Genomic DNA, 10,174 nt, shown 5'->3' on the forward strand with positions numbered 1-10,174 from the left:
AGGTTGTTCAAAATAAGCTTGAAGTGAAAAATCTGGCAATATCTGGCACAGTGAAGGATGAATCTTTATTCTGGCTGACACTTGAAAAATCTTGCATTCCCAAATTTATCTGGCAACCTGGCAACCCTGGTTATTTGTATGGAAAAACCAACATGTATTTCGATCGTTTTAATTTTTATTTTGAATTGAATTTTCAGACCAACGTTAAAGTTTCTCTAAAACATTCCCCAAGAAAGTATGGTGCAATGATGTTCTCCTCATGCTCAAAAAGGGTATTTGGAGCAAAATGGGCCCTTGCTTTAATTTGCCGCATATAAAATTGTCATCAATCGATTTCTCGTTTTTTTTACTTGAAATAATATATTTAGAACTGTAAAAACAACGGCAATTCAAGATATTGACGAAAAACACATAAAATATAATAATTGGGGCAAAATAAGCCCTTGCTGCCATTTGTCGCCAATGAAAATGTTGCTAATCTATTCCTCGTGATTTACTACATAAAATACCATGCTTAAAAACTGTAGGAAACTATTCAAGAAATCAAAGCAAAACACATGAAAAAGGGGTAAATTTTGCAAAATAGGCCCTTGCCGTCATTTGCCGCCATTGAGAGTGTCACCAATCGACTTCTTGTGATTTTTTTACATAAAATAAGATAGGGGAAAGTGGGGCAAGTGTAACAAGCTAAGGAAATGCTCGTTATAACCCATCAAAAACGTTAAAAATCTGTCGGATTTTTTATAATCATCTTATTCCAGGTCTTGACTAAGACTTTGTTAGAACAAGTTTTTAAAAAATCCTGTTTTTTAATGTAAAAAAGTGATTTTAAAAATTTTGATTTTCCGTACGTTCTTCTCAACTAGTGGGGCAAGACGAACAACCCTTTGGGGCAAGAAGAACAATGCATGAAACAACATGTTAATTTGCTAACAATTGAACTGTTATCACTTAGATACATCAGGTTAGAATGTATTTGAAACGTTTCTATCATTTTTAGATTAAATTATAACATTTTAGTAAAAATTTGATCGTTTCTTCGAAAAAAATATTACATAGATGAAAAAAAGGAAATTTTTATAATTTCATTATATTATGCATGGACAACTTTTTTAAACAATTGTTTATCACTTTTTAAGTACTTTATGTATTTTTTCCTAATAAAATATGTTGTTGCAGCAATTCGTATTTTTTTCCATACTAAAAATCTATATGGTACACTTGCCCCACCTGAACAAGATTTTCTAAAAGCTTTCAACAAAAATAACCAAAAGATAAATCATACTTTATAATAGGTGCAAGTCATTGGTAGGGACACTACTAATCTAGGAAAAATAGCATTTTGATAAAATGAGCCTTAAAACGAACCATAAGCCTTATTTTGTACCATCCAAATATTATAAGAAAACAAAGGTATTGAAAAAAACATCATTAAATCTTATGCCCCGTGGCGTTTACGTCGTTTTGGCGGTTATGTGTTAGTAGACTCAGCTAATTGCATTGCTAGCAACAATTCCTCATACTGGAAATAATCAAAATTGTAAAAATTACGGCCGTACGAGCGATTGTTCCTCTTGCCCCATATGGTCGTCTTGCCCCACTTTCCCCTACTTGAGAAGTGCGGCAAACTACGGCATTTGAAGCTATTCGAGAATAACACCCCAAAGGGGGTAAAATAGACCACTTCCCGTCATTTGCCGCTAATGAGAGTATCACCAATCGATCCTCGTAATTTTTACATTGAAAATGATACTTTTGGTAGGCTGAAACTGACGTTTTTTTCAGCCGTTTTTGCCCACTGTGCAGTGGTGCTTTGGTGCACCATTTTGAAAAAGCCGCAAAATAAATCAAACAAGTAAAAATTTCAAATTAAGTGTGCAATGGCTTCAAGAAGGGTCCAAATGACTCGTGAACTTTTTTTGTTTCATCTGAAATGATTTCGTGTCGGTTGTGCCAGTGTTTAATAGTGATTAATTATTTTCTCAAAAATACTCTTTTTTGCTTACATTTTGGCCTTTGAAAAAGCTGTACCTATTGCATAAATATGGATGAAATCTGGATTATTTTTTTAAATGTCCGATAAACCAAAGCTTTTACTTTTTGTGTGTGTTTTTTTTTAATATTCCTGACTCAAGGCGGTTTCAAAAACACCCAAAAATCAAAAACTGGATATTTGGTTTATTGGACCTTTAAAAAAAACTCCAGAAATGAACTCAAATAAAATCGACGCTGTCGTGCTAACTTGTCGTACGTCGCTTTTTGGTATTCCGAGAAAACGCTTTTTAATGTTTGACCTTGAATAAACAAAAATTAGAGCTCGCAATCTAAACAATAACGAACACGTTTTGTTTGGTTGAACATTCTGTGCATTGTCCTGAAGTTTTGTTTACTTTGGTTCGACAAAATAGCACAAGCACGATGTCAAGTGTCAAGTAAAATGAATTTGTAAAACTTCTGTTTTCCAGTGATTATATTTTGTTGTTGAGAATTTTGACGATTGTTTCTCAACAAGGTCATACTCACTTGAAAGAAACGCATGGTATTTTTTGTCAATGATTAATTCTCTACGGATTTTTCATCCCCTTTTTTGCTCCTTTTTGGATGGCGTGTTTAAGATAACGATCAATAAATAAATACAAACATTTTTTCAATGTATCAACATGATACATGATTTCCTTGCATACTCTTCGAACGATTTTTTTTTCATAGTGACCTTCTTACCCCTACTTCAAATTCCGAAGGATAGGTGTGAGGTAAAAAGAAAACCATCTTAGATACCGATTTGCATTTTCTTGCCGCCGTAATACATTGCCCACCAGCTTCAATCAGAGCTCTGATTTGTAAAACGCTCCGCCGAGAGTTCATGGCGCAGAAGTCAATTTGCGTGCCACCACGTGGTGCACTGTTGATATTTACAACAGTTTTCCCGCAAGCGATTTCACCCCCACCCATCCCGAAGTGCCCGACACGAGGAGGCTTCTTGGGCTTTTTATTGCCTTCTTACGCTTATCAGTGTGTGCCATTTACGTGCAATCGGTTTAATGTTTTGCCTTCCTCACTGAGGTAAGGCTATAATCCTGCTCTAAAATTGAACTTTTTATTTAAAGCTCGAAAACCCACCTTGATGTATACATATCGACTCAGAATCGAAAACTGAACAAATGTCTGTGTGGATGTGTGTGTGTATGTGTGTGTGTATGTGTGTGTGTATGTGTGTGGGTATGTGTGTGGGTATGTGTGTGGGTATGTGTGTGTGTATGTGACCAATAATGTCACTCAGTTTTCTCAGCACTGGCTGAACCGATTTTGACCAAACCAGTCGCATTCGACTTGGTTTAGGGTCCCATACGGTGCTATTGAATTGTTTGAAGTTTCGATAAGTAGTTCAAAAGTTATGTATAAAAATGTGTTTTCGCATATTTTCGGAAGTTGAATAAATGGCAGTAAACTGAACCAAACATCATCATGTTATACATCGTTAGTTAGGTAATTGAAAGACCTTTCCAACAAGTCCAAAACATTGAAGATCTGGCAACCCTGTCTCGAGTTATAACCACTTAAGTGATATTTATGTACTTTTTTGCAGCCGGAACTCATTTAAATGTATGTAAACAATGTCCGGATCCATCATCCGACCCATCGTTGGTTAGGTAATCGAAAGACCTTTCTAACGAGTCCAAAACATTGAAGATCTGGCAACCCTGTCTCGAGTTCTGACCACTTAAGTGATATTTATGTACTTTTTTTGTAGCCGGATCTCACTCAAATGTATGTAAACAATGTCCGGATCCATCGTCCGACCCATCGTTGGTTAGGTAATCGAAAGATCTTTCCAACGAGTCCACAACATTGAAGATCTGGCAACCCTGTCTCGAGTTATGACCACTTAAGTGATATTTATGTACTTTTTTTGTAGCCGGATCTCACTCAAATGTATGTAAACAATGTCCGGATCCATCATCCGACCCATCGTTGGTAAGGTAATCGAAAGACCTTTCCAACGAGTCCACAACATTGAAGATCTGGCAACCCTGTCTCGAGTTCTGACCACTTAAGTGATATTTATGTACTTTTTTGTAGCCGGATCTCACTTAAATGTATGTAAACAATGTCCGGATCCATCATCCGACCCATCATTGGTAAGGTAATCAAAAGACCTTTCCAACGAGTCTAAAACATTGAAGATCTGGCAACCCTGTCTCGAGTTCTGACCACTTAAGTGATATTTATGTACTTTTTTTGTAGCTGGATCTCACTTAAATGTATGTAAACAATATCCGGATCCATCATCCGACCCATCGTTGGAAAGGTAATCGAAAGACCTTTCCAACGAGTCTAAAACATTGATGATCTGGCAACCCTGTCTCGAGTTATGATCACATAAGTGATATTTATATACATTTTTGAACCCGGATCTCAATTAAATGTATGCAAACGATGTCCGGATCCATCATCCGACCCAACGTTGGTAAGGTAATCGAGAGACCTTTCCAACGAGTCCACAACATTGAAGATCTGCCAACCCTGTATAAAGCTATGACCACTTATGATGCCACTTATGAGCCCTTGAGTGATATGTGTGTTTTTTTGTATTCCGGAACTTGACGAAATTAGACCATATTTGTATCCAAACCCATAATATCACATATCACCCATTGTTGGAAAAGAGTGAGGAAGGCACCAACCACATAGGTGGATTAAGTTAGTTTTTGTTTTTGTCCCACTTCCCACGCCGTCGTCGTTGATCGGATACTGTGTGTGGGTGTTGGCTTGGCTGCTGCTTTACTTGTGTTTGAGTTTGGTATTAGAGTTTTCCCACCCACACCACCCACCGGCATTTCGACACCGCTCTGACAGCTGAGCGAACGGTCGGCAATGTCAACAGCCAGCCGGATTGAGGGCGAGTGTATTGGTGAGATCGTTGACATTATTGTGCAAGCGAACCGGTTCACGGGTATGGGTGTTTTAAATTTTTTTTTTTTTTAAATTAAATATGCCTTTATTGAACTTTCTTATAATAATTACATTTCATTTACATTCTAAGTGGTATGGCTACATGCTCTTCATCTTTGTTATATTTTTCGTTTTCTTATTAACTGTTCACATTCATTTATTTACTTCAAATTGTTTTACATTTTTGCATTGAATCAAAAACACTTGGGTAAAAAAGAAAAAAAAAATTACTTTAACAACTAATCCTAACTTAAAACTAAAAAAGTAAATTCATTGAAATATTCAAAATCACTAGAACGAGTTAACTACGAACTGTATTTTAAGATAAATCCTCCAAGCGTTCTCACTTGTTCCGCACGAGTTTTGCAACCACGCAGAGTTGTTGTCATCTCGATGAAAATGTTCAGAAGTTCTTGTGGTGAAAACAGGTCACTACTGCCTTCATCCGTTGATGCTGGTTGGTTTTCCTTCGGTTGCTGACTGAAACCAGGAGGTGTTGAATTCTCTGCAACTTTTTGCCGCTGATTCAACGGCAATGGCTGCAGATTTGGAACCACTCGAACAGATCCTGCTCCTGGTGACGCCAAAGCAGGAAAATCCACGTCCGTGAAAGTTGGTGGTGTTTTGCGACGATTTGGTTGGTGCCTCGTCGTCGCTTGCTGCCGAATTTTCACAAACTCAGCTCGTTTTGGGCAGCTTCGATTCTTGGTAGAATGGTCGCCGCCGCAATTGAAGCATTTGGCTTCGATGTTCTCGTTGATTGTGTTGCAAGCTTGAGTTTTGTGCTCACCTCCGCAGGTTGCACAACGACTCTTGATGAAACAGTTCCTTCCACCATGCCCAAACTGCAAACAGTTCGAACACTGTGTCACGTCACGGTGCACTGGACGATAACGTTCCCAAGTCACGATGATGTTGAAAATTGCCCGAACTGCTTTCAGCTCAGACGGCGTTGTCGATCCTTTCTCGAGATGAACCAGGTACAGTTGATCACGATACTTGATGTTCTTGTTGTGTCTCGTCATCTTGAAGACTTCGATCACGTTCAACTTAAGAGTTTTGAGCTCTTCTTTCAGCACACTCACATCCATGTCGTACAGGCCTCGGAGGACCTGTTTCATGGGCCGTTTACCTGGATCGTCATGGCTGTAGTATTCAATCTTTGTGTTGTTCAGGAAATCCCGAACGTAGTTGTAATCCTTTCTGGTAGGTAGCAGAATTTTGAGTCCATCAGCACACAAGCGAATGGAAGCTCGTAAAGCACCAGATTTGATAAACCCGGTCAGCCACTTTCGCACCGAAACCGATGACGATGTTTTCACAAAAATGGGTGGCAACTTTTCCCGTCGTTCAAATTCTTCCTCCTCGCTCACGTCCACAGGGAGGGTAGCGAACTGGTTTCCAGACGAATTTTGAGCGTCCTTGCTCAAACTGCCTGTCTTTTCAGGTAGCGCTTCAGCATTCTTTAGCTTCTTCAAATCTGCCGATCCTGCTGGTGAGGACCGCCTCTTTTTCTTGCCGTGAGGCATTTTTTGCACTTTTTTGGTTTGTGAGGGACGCACGTCTGACTCGCTTCTCTGCTGATCGCAGACTCCCGGGTATGGGTGTAGTTGTGCTTTCAACAGAAAACTTTCGGATTTTCTTCGACAGAGCACGGAGCCGCATGGTCGTTTATCGGTAGAGTGGTTCTTTAAAGTTCTTTTCAGTTATCAAGTGTAAATTTCACTGCCCATAATTTTTATTTTGATATATAATGATTGTTTTATCTTCCTAGTATTTCGTTTTGTGATATGGGTCATTTTCCGATAACTTACACAGCAGTTGTCCCGACCCCTCTTCTATTTACGTGAAACTTTGTCCTAAGGGGTAACATTTGTCCCTGATCACGAATCCGAGGTCCGTTTTTTAAACCTCGTGACGGAGGGGCGGTACGACCCCTTAAAGTTTTGATCATGCGAAAAAATACATGTTTTTCGATAATTTGCAGCCTGAAAAGTCTCAAAATTCCGAAAAAAACGTAATTTTCATCGAAAAAAAAACACTAAAAAAGTTTTAAAAAATCTGCCATTTTTCGTTACTCAACTGTAAACAAAATTTGGAACATGTCATTTTATGGGAAATTTTATGTACTTTTCAAATCTACATAAACCCAGAAGGTAGTTTGTTCATTAAGAACAAAAATTTTCATTTTAAAATTTTGTGTTTTTTCTAACATTGCAGGGTTATTTTTTAGAGTAGAGTTAAAGTAGAGTTATTCAAACAAGATAAAGTTAAACCATTTTTTTTTGCAACAGCCTGTAATAATAGTGTTGAGAAATCACGGATTGATTGGACAGACATTAATAAAAATCATAAACTTATCCAGAATAATATTTTTGAATATGACGGAATATTGTTGAAAAAGTCGTTATAACCGAAATCAAAATTTTCTCAACAAAAATTTCCTTATAAAAACATGTCCATTGATGAATCCATGAAATTTAAAATAGTGTAGATCGGGAAATCGGCAAAATGTCGGGAATGTGTGTTTTTTTGTCAAAAAGTCGGAATAAATCGGTAATCCAAAGCATATTTGTTTTTTTTTTAATTATTATCTAACTCATGAATGAATTTGTAATAATTTGTTCAATTTCAAATTAATTTTTGTTAAACTGTAGGAAAAATGATAAAAAGTATATTTGAGCACCATTGAAAAATTTAAAATAAAAGTTAAAACTTTCAAATTTTCAATAGGGCCATAAAACTGAATGTTCAAATTTCGTGAAAATTTCATAAGACTCAAAAAATAAAATCCTGGAATTCTAAGATCAAATCCAATATAATGAAGCAATTATATCTTTATTTCTTATAATTATAGTTTGAATTTTCTTATTTCTTTTGTAATTCTACCTTCAAATAAAATGTTGGTCAATTTTGTTACACTGTGATATATAGAGATTGAAAATGTACAAATAACTTAACAAACAAAAAGCCAAATTCAAATAAATTCAAATTGCATTTTGCTGAAGAATAACATTTGTATGCTACCCTTTGCTTTTTGTAAAAATTTGAAGATTCCGCAGGTATTTTCTTTTTTTTAATATTTTTATGACTCATTTTTTAATTCATTTACGTATTCACAAAATTATTATTTTTTACTGAGTTACAATTTTGTTTCAATGTATGTTTTCCTGTTCAGTTAATAATTTAATGTGATTCTCATAAAAATGCTCTGTGGGTGAATTTTTTTTGAATGTTGATATTTTTTAGCATGAAATTTTAAATTATTTTAAATTTCACGGGATTTGCGGGAAATTTTCAAAATTCACAAATTTAACGCTATCCGCGAAATCGTGAAAACTTTACTTACTCTAGTTATAACTCATCCAATTATCATACAAAAATTAAACCCATTTGATTTTTTTTTCTTTTTAGAGAAAAAAAAAGTTACTGATTAGAAAATCCCTTCTCAGAACATGATATTTTTAATAGCAATTTCGTCAATGCTTTTAAAATATTATTATTTGATATTTGTATTTGATATAACAAAACTTTCGATTAAATTTATATTTTACAAGCCTTACCCGACAACCTTCCTTCTGTCATTTCTTCGTTTGTTGACGTTTTTAGCTCTTTTGCTTTTTCAGCCTCCTGTGATCAAAATTTGATTTTACGTAGTTAGCTTTTCCCATACAATCAATTTTTTATACAAATATAGATAGATATATATTAGGGTGTTTCAGCCAAACGATTACGGCAAACCGAGGTTCCCCTTGTAAAGGATACCCATAGGGACTCTCATGCCAAATATTAGCCCATTTGGTTGAGAATTGGCCTGTCCCCAGCGGTTTAAAGTTTACATGTAAATTACTATGGGATTTTTGTGCTTTTCGTTCAATCGTTCCTACAGGTCTGGGGACCAGGGTGGATTGATATGCACGGTGTCGTGCTGAAATCAGCTACCACGTGGGTGAGAAACGGCTGGAATATTCAATTGCAAACCTTCTTTAACTAGAAAATGATCATTTCGAGCGATCCTGATATCATTTAGTCGAATTCAGAATCTTTGCATAGCAAATTTGTATTTTTTTTTGCAAATATTTCTACCACGTGGTAGCTGTCTGACGTATGGCGTCGCGATGTTCATCAAACTTTCATAGCATGCTAAGGAAAATTTGATGATTTTTGAGGGAAAACCGTTGATTCCGGAGACATCGGATTGTTTGCCGATGCGCCAGGTCTAGGGACAACGAATCCATATGCTCTCTTCGGGAAAAGTTTTCTCCAGACCATTCCTCATAGGCCTGACCATACCAGAAGTTGGCGCGTGATTTTCCCAGACCTGTAGGAGCGTTTGAACAAAAAGTTCCAATTTCCCATAGTAATTCCCATGTAAACTTTAACCCTGATGCGCGCAGCCAGTTTACAACCAAATGAGCTGATATTTGGCATGAAAGTTTCTATGGGCATGCCCTACAAGGGGAACCATACTAAAACTTGATCCGTGAACTTTTTGAAAAACGTACCCACCCTAATACACACATACACACACACAGACATTTGTTCAGTTTTCGATTCTGAGTCGATATGTATACATGAAGGTGGGTCTTTGAGCTTTTAATAAAAAAAATCATTTTTAGAGCAGGAGTATAGCCTTACCTCAGTGAGGAAGGCAAAACGTAACTTAATCCACCTTTAGGTGGTTGGTGCCTTCCTCTCATTTATAGAGTGATTACAATCCCCTAAAGTTTCAACATGGTTTATGGATCTCCCCTAACGTGATCGCAGCACCTAAGAGGTCCTAATAAAAATAAGTGACGAGTAAAAAAAAAACAGACTTCCTACAGACTTTTTGTCAAGATTATACAGACACCGCCTTTCAGGAAAATGGCATCCCTCTACAAGGCTTTTTTCGTGGCGACCAGACCCGACAATTTGAGGTTATGTAAATTCAGACCATTTTTTAAACTGCTTGTAATTTTAGATAGGTAAGTTAGATCTTGAAAATTCTTAATCCACAAGAAAGGTCTTCTCATATGCTTTCTAAAAATATGTTACATGTGAGGGTTTCATGAAAAAATCACCCTTTTTACCATAATTTTAATTTAATATGAAACAGTTTTTTTAACATAACTTTTTAAATACATGAGAAAACTGCATGAATTTAAATAGCAACTTAGGGGACGTTAAGACGGATCGATTAAAACCATTCCGGCCAAAATCGGTTGAGCCTCGACAAGAT

This window comes from Culex quinquefasciatus, chromosome 2 (assembly GCF_015732765.1).
Source record: "Culex quinquefasciatus strain JHB chromosome 2, VPISU_Cqui_1.0_pri_paternal, whole genome shotgun sequence".
NCBI lineage: Eukaryota > Metazoa > Arthropoda > Insecta > Diptera > Culicidae > Culex > Culex quinquefasciatus.